Genomic DNA, 9,303 nt, shown 5'->3' with positions numbered 1-9,303 from the left:
ACCACCGAGGGGCCTTCAACCTTGCAGCCAGCTTCCCCCAGACACTCCACTACTTGTGGCTTTCCTCAGGCAGTTGCCTGGGACAGCAGTGGTGGCAGAGCAACCAACTGGCTGGGTAGGTGAGTGAGAAAGCAATCACTGCACTGGTCAGTGAGCAGGGTTGCCAAGTCCAGTTCAAGAAATATCTGGGGACGGAGCCAAGAGCAAGGTTGTGACAAGCATGATTGAACTCCAAAGGGAGTTCTAGCCATCACATTTAAATGGACTGCACACCTTTTAAATGCCTCCCCTCCATTGGAAATAATGAAGGATAGTGGCACCTGCTTTGGGGGCTCCTAGAATAGGACCCCCTGGTCCAATCCTTTTGAATCTTGGAGGGTATTTTGGGGAGAGGCACTGGATGCTATGCTGAAAATTTGGTGCTCTACCTCAAAAAACAGAGCCCCAGATAACCGCGAATCAATTATCCATTATACCCTATCAGAATCGGTTTCCATAGGGAATAATGGAGTGCCCAGCAAATATTTCTCCCCCCCCTACTTTCTGATGACCCTGAAGCGGGGGGAGGGCCTCCAACCCAGGGGATCTCCTGTCCCCACCTGGGGATTGGCAATTCTATCAGTGAGCAGCTTCAGAAAGCCTTTTCTTTTTCCTTTTCCCTCTCCAAATGCAGGACTGAGCTGAGAGACAGCAATTTTCTGGGCCATTTTTGTTTCTCAGTCCATCCCTGGAGAGAAGAGGAAGCAGCCACTTGATGGTGTAGCCCTTGACTACCTCTGGAGCCCTGACACAGCTGAGAAGGCAAGTAGGGTTTCCAGCTCACAAGTGGGAGCTGGAGGTCTCCCAGCATTGTAGCTGATCTCCAGACCACATTTATTTATTTAAAACATTTATTCCACTTCTCTTGGAGAAAATGGTGGCTTTGTAAGGTGGACTGCATGTTGGCTCTGGGCATGCTCTGGAGAGTACCAGTAAAAAATGCTAAGTTGCTTTTACACAGGATTGGAGGGGAGCCTCTACTGTTAAGAGCACCCTTCCAAGGGTATAAATGTAGCAGTCCTGAAAATATACCATGCTAATAAGAAACAATAGCAGTTACAAGAGAGGCACAGAACTTCCAGAAAGGACTTTTAAAAAGCCTCTTAAAAAAGGAAATTAGCATCCATATTATTTTCATTCAAGAGGTAAAGAAATCCACTCTATGTTTTCCTTTGCACTTCTGTTTTATAAACCTGCAGCACTTTTATCAGGTTCCTGGGGGCCATGAAGGAGCAAAATCTGGACTGTAGCCCAGATAGTTGCATCTGATGAAGTGAGCCCTGATCCACAAAAAATTATGCTGGGATAAATTCTGCTAGTCTAAAAGGCTTTTGTGATATATGTGGTGAGGGACACCCAGTGGGACCTCTGTAAGTACCCCAGAAGCTTCTGTGATATGAACAAGGTCATTAAGGTAGCAACTCAGCCTGCCTATTGGAAGGCACCTACACTCCCTAGGCTGCAAAGGAAGACTTTCTCTTGGCCAGCCTGCTGAAGGGAAGGAGACAATACAGAGACTCCTGGTTCCTAATAATCTCTTTCTGTTCTGTCAGGTCACAGCTAACTTATGGTGTCCCAGTACGGCTTTCAAGGTAAGAGATGATCAGAGGTGGTTGGCCATTGCCTACTTCTGCATAACAACAACCCTGGACTTCCTTGGTGGTCTCCCACCCAAGTACGAACCAGAGACAACTCTGTTTGGCATCCTAGATCTGATGAGGTCAGTCTAGCCTGGACTGTCCAGCTTGTTGAAGGGAAGGAGGCATCACCATAGGCTTCTGGCTCCCAAGAATCTTGGCTTGTTGCTAATCTTGTTTTAGCAGGAGCTCTCTTCTGTGAGATGCAGCACTGGTTTATATTTGTCTGTTCATCCTTTCAAAAGGTTAGTTGTGACCTGCTCTTCTGACCCCAGCTCACCATCCCTGAAACAGCCTTTGTATGTTAGTTCTAATGTTTGTATTTCATTGACATTTGCTATCCTCAGGGTACCACCTGCTTATTGCACCCCCCCCCCCTTAGGATAGTACAGCTGGCATCAACCAGAACCTGTGTGTTTTCCACTGTAGCTTTCCCTTGGCATAATGGGCTCCAAGATTACGTGAGGGGGGCACTGTCTCTAGAAACGTTTAGGAGACCCTGCAAGGCCATATTGTTTGCCAGAACTGTTAATGGCATTTAGAAAGGGGATTTTTGGGAGGAGCAGCGTTGTTTGGAGTGTATATTTTTAATTGTGTTTTGTAAGTTGCCTTGAGCCATGTGGAAAGGAAGGGCACAAATCTTTTAATCGGGGTTTTAATTTTTTTTCTGACAGTTTATGGTCTGCTTCTGTTCTAAGGTCTGCTTTATGCTGGTTTTATGACCCTGGGCTTGTTTTTAATGGCTTGTTTTCATATCCATGTTATTATTTTAATTATAAGACACCTTGAACAGGACTTTGAAAGGGAGCATAGAAATCTTCTAAATAAATATGTGTAAATACACAAGTCTCCTAATTAATAAATAATATTTCTTTGTACTTAACAAGCTTGGAATATGGTTGTTACCTAGCAACAGCTACTGAGAGGGATCTGTTTCTTAAAGTCACAGGTACACTTTTATCATTTTTTTGATTTTTAAAAAAGCTGCCCAGATTTCACATTTTTCTGCAAACTTAGGGCTTTTTTTCAGGCTTGTGGAAAGTTCTGTCTTGCCTGTTCAAATCCATTCACTGGATTTAAGTATCCAAAGATATCCCATCTTCACTATTAGAATATAAGATGAACAAACACAGAATCTGCAATCCTAGAGATTAATATTTCACAACAAATTCTTCACATGTGTAAGCAATTCAAGTGTTCTGATCAGCAAGAAAAAGTGTATGCAGAGCACTGATTTGGGGGCATTTTGCAGGTCTTTGGCACTAAATCCGTACAATATATATTGCAGGGAAGTACATATCACATATTGTGCTGCAGCCAATACCACAGAGTAGCTGAATCGAACAAAAATTTCAGGCTAAATTGCCTTGACAATCTCTGCTCCAATTCCTGAATTGTGATGATAGTTAGAGAGCCTCTTGCAGCAAGTGGCTTTCATGAAAAATATATTCATCAGCATGTGAAGAGGGAAGGCAGAGAACCCTGATTGTGATTTTATAACATTGGATTTAATGAAGACCTTTGAAAAGAGTATTTTGTTTTATAACATTCAAAACAAGATCACAAAAAAACTCAAAAGAGCCCCTCAAGTGTTAGCTTTCTTTCTATTGTTCTGCAGTTCATAGACGAAACTAATATAAAATATTTAAAAGTGCAGGAAACTTGGCAAGTGGCTATTGAAAGGTGAGTTACACAGAGATCTGTTTTTACCATGTAAGAATCTAATTATACCAGTCATCTGGCAGGGGAGATTTACCAGGAGAAAAAGGGAGGCCTAAGCCATGTCCCTGGTGTCATACAGGAAGTGATGTCATCATGCCAGGACATCCACGTGGTGTTCTGGTATTTGGGCAAAAACTCTATGGTAGAAGCTGTTTTTACCATAGAGTTATGTCCAAATACCAGTGTCACAGTGATGTCACAGAGTGATAACATCGCTTCCTATGTGGCACCAACCTATGTGGCCTGAGCCACACACCCTATCCCACACCAGTTGCCAGTTACCTGGCAACCTCACAATCAACTAAAACTCTCCATCATCAGAGGTAATATTACCACATGCTGGAGGGAAGAATTAAGCATGATCTGTGCTATCTTCTGCTCCTTGTGACCTTCTGGATGGCCACTATAGGTGACCAAGTGCTAGATTAGATGGTCTTGGTTTGCATACCTGGAGATTTGGAGGAGGGGGTGTGGAGCCTGAGAAAGGCTGGTTTTGAGGAAGGGAGGGATTTTGATGGGATATAGTGCCATAGATACCACCTTCCAGTGCAGCCATTTTCTCCAGATGAACTCATCTCTGTTGCCTGAAGATCAATTGTAGGAGATCTGCAGCCATCAACTGGAGGCTGGCAACCCTAGGGCCATGCCTCTTCTTCATGATGCTAGGATTGTTGCCATGTATGTTAAATGAAAATGGCTCAATGAGCATGGACTGATGTGTACAGTACCAATGCTTTCTCCAAATATATATGGACAAGCCACCTTGCTGCATGACTGCATTCTGCCCAGAGGAGATGGCTGTCATAGGAACAAGATAATCAATTTGGTATATCTGTTAAATGATTGGCTGAACCAGGGAAACCTGGTTGTTATCACCTGTTTGGTTGTAAAGTCATTGGGCCAGTCTCTCTCTCTCCCTTGTGAGAAAAATGGGACCATCTCATCTATATACAACAATATGAATACCTTGGAACCAGTGAAATGTAAATGGAATGAATGCATGAATGAATGAATGTTGCTGCCATCCTCAGCAGAGACCGATTCTGGTCCCTTCACTACCTTTTGTGGCAGCTATCTATCATGTAATGCCTATGTGACTCCCTGAAAGAGTTAGCGCCCATCACCACGCTGTTAGATGGGATGATGGTTTGTGTGCTTCCCTTTGCACTCAGCTATTGTAGAAAGAGAAGGATCCTTTATAAGCAGGAGAGTGCTGAATGTCTCTGGAGCTCCCATTTCCTGTGAAGGAACTAGAGGATTGGGAAGTGTGAGTCTTCATTTCTTCAATACACATTGAAAAATCTCCATAGCTAAGGATGTACAGAAAACAGAGCTTTGGGGGCATGTGAGATGGCAGATGCATAGCCACATCCCCCACACTAAGTGAGCGGCTGAGGTTACAATGCCCTTAGACCTCTATGGACTCTGATATCCACAAGAGGTCTCTGGGGGAAAGCAGCTTTAGCAAATGACGCTGTGAATCCAGCCTTAATGTTTGCTTCTAAGAAGGACCCAGATGCTATTCAGCTGCAAGCCTTGGTAGTAATAGCACCTTCCCCAACCTTGGCAGAAGGCAGTCAGATTCTGCAGACCAAAATAATACCTTTAGGGCTTCATTTCCAGCAAGGACTTGGATCAGGGACTCCATTCATTGCTTCTGCAATCTTGTTGTTTGTTTGTTTGTTTTGCACCAGGACGATGAGTTTTAGTCCACTGGAGACAAGGGTGTATTCAGCCAGACCCACTAGATTTGTTGTAGATAGATCCGGTTTGGGATGAGGGTCTTTTTGTATGGTGCAGATGTTGCTCATTGCAGCCTTTGTCCCCACGAGCCACAGAGTTTGTGCCCCCATGAGCCACAGAGCCATCTCCACCTGAAGATGTAGGTCTGCGGCAATGGGTTCCACTTCTCAGCTGGTGTCACTGTGTGTGCAGCTGGTGATATCTCATATCTCTTTCACTCCATACCTGTGCAACACAGAGCTAAGTGTTGGCACAGGGTTGTCACTGGAGGCAAGGCCAGAAGCTTCATCCCCCTCCCCCCAAAAAATACCAGAGCAGTGCTGTGTATTATCCCAGCTCAGCTACACCCCAGTTTTACAGGAAGAACCAGAAAGCTCAGGGCTAAGCAAAATGGTCTGTTTGGTGTGTATGGGAGGGTATTAGGGATGGGCACAAATCAGTTTACGAACTAAAACTTGTCACAAATTTTGGCTGGTTCTTGATTCACAAAGTATTTTGTGAACTGAAGAACAGCCACAAACTTCCATGAATTTTGATGTGGTGGTTCATGAAGGGCAGAAGGCAGAGGTTTCAGTGCCGTTTAAACCACTGCTTTCTGCTCTTCATGAAAAACCACAAACTGATACACCAGTGCATGAACCGAACCATTTTTTGTCAGTTTGTGAGTCATTTGCCATTTAAGCCCCTACTTTCTGGTCCCCACGAAAAGCGGCAGGGAGCAGAAAGAGGGAGCTGAAATGGCTCAGAGCAGAAAGCAGGGGTTTAAACTTTAAATGGCTCACAAACTGATTACGACTGGTTCAGTTCATGAACTGGAATATAGGTTTGTGGTTCAGCCATTAGCCGAACTGTAAAAATGCAGTTAATTCCCATCACTAGTGTGTATAAAGTGTTGTCAAGTTGCAGCCGATCTTTGACAACCCGATATAGTTTTCAAGGCAAGACATTCAGAGGTGGTTTGCCATTGCCTGCCTCTGCGTAGTGGACCCTGGAGTTCCTTGGTGGCCTCCCATCCAAGTACTAACCATGGCTGACCCTACTTAGCTTCCAAGATCTGATGAAATTGGGTTTGCCTGGGCTATCTAGGTCAGGGCATGCTGGGGATTACCTACGTGTGATCTAATATCCCTGGTGCATGAGTCTATTTACTCAATTTCCCTAAGTGTGAATAGGACTGTGGCTACAGTTGTATTGCAGAAGATTGTTACTTATGACTGATGAAACTAGATTTAAGGTGCACCTATGGCAAAAGATCACTGCCGACCTGTTTTTGTTGTTACAGTAGAAATGAACTGAATAAGAAAATGTATTTCCTCGAAGCATATCATACCAGAGCCTAGTAGTTTAAGTTCCTTCATGTCACAAATAACACCAGCCATGGTGAATGGTTTCTATTTTGTATTGCTGTGGTTACCATCATGGGGTGCGGGCACAATCTGACATCCTCTTGACATTTGTTTAGGGGCAACCAGCTGAGGTTATCGACTGCCACATCCTTCAAGGTTTCAACATCTGTCCTTGGCAATGGCCACAAATCAGATTTTAGACTCAGCTCCCTCCCCTTCTTTGTTTAATTTAATCAGTGGTTACACATCTGTTTCTGTTTGCTTTAACCAAATATGATCTGCAACACAACAGATATGAAGTGATATTAAATGCAAACCGCCCCTGTATGTCTTCCAAGATTGTCTAATAAAAAGTGAAGATGAGGAAAAACACAAGCTGTGGAAACAATCAGATATTGGGTTTGCACCTTGAAGTTATTAGAAGTGTAAGTTGTCCTTCTTAAAGCCTTCTCTATGCAGTGATGAACAGCAATTTCCCAACTGAGATTCTTTTTTTAAAAAGTAGATGTCTTTAAGAATACTATGAAAGCTTTTTTAAAAAACAAAACAATGAAAGGTTTTTTTTAACAATTCCCATTTGTGTATCCTGAGAGCTAGCAAGGGCAACTGCCCTTGACTTCATAATTTTTGTGGGGGTCCTATACCTCCCCTTGGCGCTGAGAGGACCATGATTAGTGGTCTTAACTCATGGGCCTGTAGAGCCTTTAGAATGGTGTTTTTGACTGGTTTTTGGAAGGACACACTGTTAGTACATAGATGTAGAGAGCAATGGCATCATGCCACATGCCTTCCTTACATATACACTTAGAGGAACAACAGGATGCCAAAGTTAGTCAGCAAAGGAGAGATTTACTTCATGGCTCCAACCCTTAGCTTGTTGCTTATTCTGATAACTATCTAATGCTCAGCTTTGGCCCCTTCCTACATCCATTTCCACACCAGACCCTGAAATGAAACAGATCCACAATTGCAGCTGTTCTAGCCACCAAATTTCCTAGTAGGAACTCTGCTGCTCATCCTTCCTTTAGAGAATCATAGAGTTGGAAGAGGCCATATAGGCCTTCTTGTCCAACCCCCTGCTCAATGCAGGATCAGCCTAGAACCTCCCTGACAAGTATTTGTCCAGTTGCTGCTTAAAGAATGGCATGGGGGATACTGGTGGCTGGGAGGGATACTGCTGCAGAGACTGAAGCCTGGATTGAATGGTACATGCTCCTGCAGCACAAAAGGACCCAGGAAACTAGGAAAACATGATCCCCCACTGAACCCTATACCACTCAATATTGTAGCAGCCATGCATCTTGACAACATCCAAGGATAGTGATACAGGGAACAAAGAGAATTACATTTTGCATACAACCCACACATTATGGCGTACATATGTTTTGCCTGGGATTAAACATGACTTGCAGGTTATCTCCATTGCCTGTGTGTGCAGTGTTCAGTTGGGATCAGGATCATAGCATACATGGGAAAGGCCTTCTCTCCTCACCATTTTCCTGTCCTGAAGTAATCCAGGGCTTGTTGAGAACATGTCTGTTTCCTGGGATATGTAGGTTTATCCAGCAAGCCAAATAGTACATCACATTTCAGGTCAGGAAAATGGCATGGAGAAGGATGAGGTCCCTTCTCCCTGTGTGTTGCAGACCTGATCCAAATGAGGTTTGCCCTGATCATGCTGGAATTCAGGGGAACCCACAACTCATGTCTGTTGGTTACACAGGATGGGAATCTCAGTCCCCATTTATGTACTCCATAATGTGTGTATGTGTCAACCCTTCAGGAGTTCTGGCAGAGGTGTCATCTCCCAGACTAACACCATATGTTCAGGGGTGGGGTTGCCAAAAACGTGATCCATGCTGAATCCAGCCCCTGGCTTGACATGCAGCAGCTGAAGGCTAATGTTGGCTGAGATTTCATCATCACTGCCATGAAGTTAGATGGTGGGCACCAGCTGAAGTCAAAAGGTGCACATTGTTCAGTGCTGAACAAACACAACTGAAATGAACTAAAGCTGCATTATGGAAATCACTGGTGGTTTCCTCTGTGACAAACAGGGCTGGCTCTGCCATTAGGCAAACCAGGTGATTGCCAAGGGCGCTGGCCCTTTCGGTATGCCGAATTGGGTGCCAACCATGTGACTTGGTGATGTTATCAGTGCGGGGGTGGGGGGCGCCAGAAATTAACCTTGCCTAGGATGCCAAACAGTCTAGGGCCAACCTTGGTGACAAAGGGATGGTCAGGAGGTTGGGGAGGGGGCTGTGATTCAGAGGAAGGAATTGCTTTGTATGTAGAGGTTCTTAGAAGTTCATGGCTGCAATTAAAGGGTCTCAGGCAGGAAAGACTTTGCAGTCCCTGAAACCTAGGAGAGCTGCTGCCAATCAGAGTGGACAATATTAACAAAGATGGCCAATGGCCTGAATTGGTGCAGGTTCATAAGAGTGTGGCATCAAATGAAATGATGGCGACACCGGAAGGAAGTGTTTATTTCCATTTCTCAGAAGCTTTTACTGCTACAATAATATAGGTCACTTAATCCAGTTATAGTTATAATAAAGCCTTCTCCTCATGATTTTGTATACTTTAAATAGGAATATGTTTATTCATCTAGACCTCTGTCTTATAAAAAGAAGGCACTTGTTTGTTTGTTAACTGACAGGAACAACTATAATTCAGTGCTGTAAATTCCTTGTTTAATTTCCAGTGATAAACTGCTGCTTGTTATGAATAAAGTTCACCACAAAATATGTTGATATATAAGGCCAATATTAGCTGCTGCCACTATGTCCTTATCTCCAAAAGTTAACTGCCAGATT

This window comes from Heteronotia binoei, chromosome 10, assembly GCF_032191835.1.
Source record: "Heteronotia binoei isolate CCM8104 ecotype False Entrance Well chromosome 10, APGP_CSIRO_Hbin_v1, whole genome shotgun sequence".
NCBI classification, from domain to species: Eukaryota; Metazoa; Chordata; class Lepidosauria; order Squamata; family Gekkonidae; genus Heteronotia; species Heteronotia binoei.
This window is presented reverse-complemented; position numbering follows the sequence as displayed.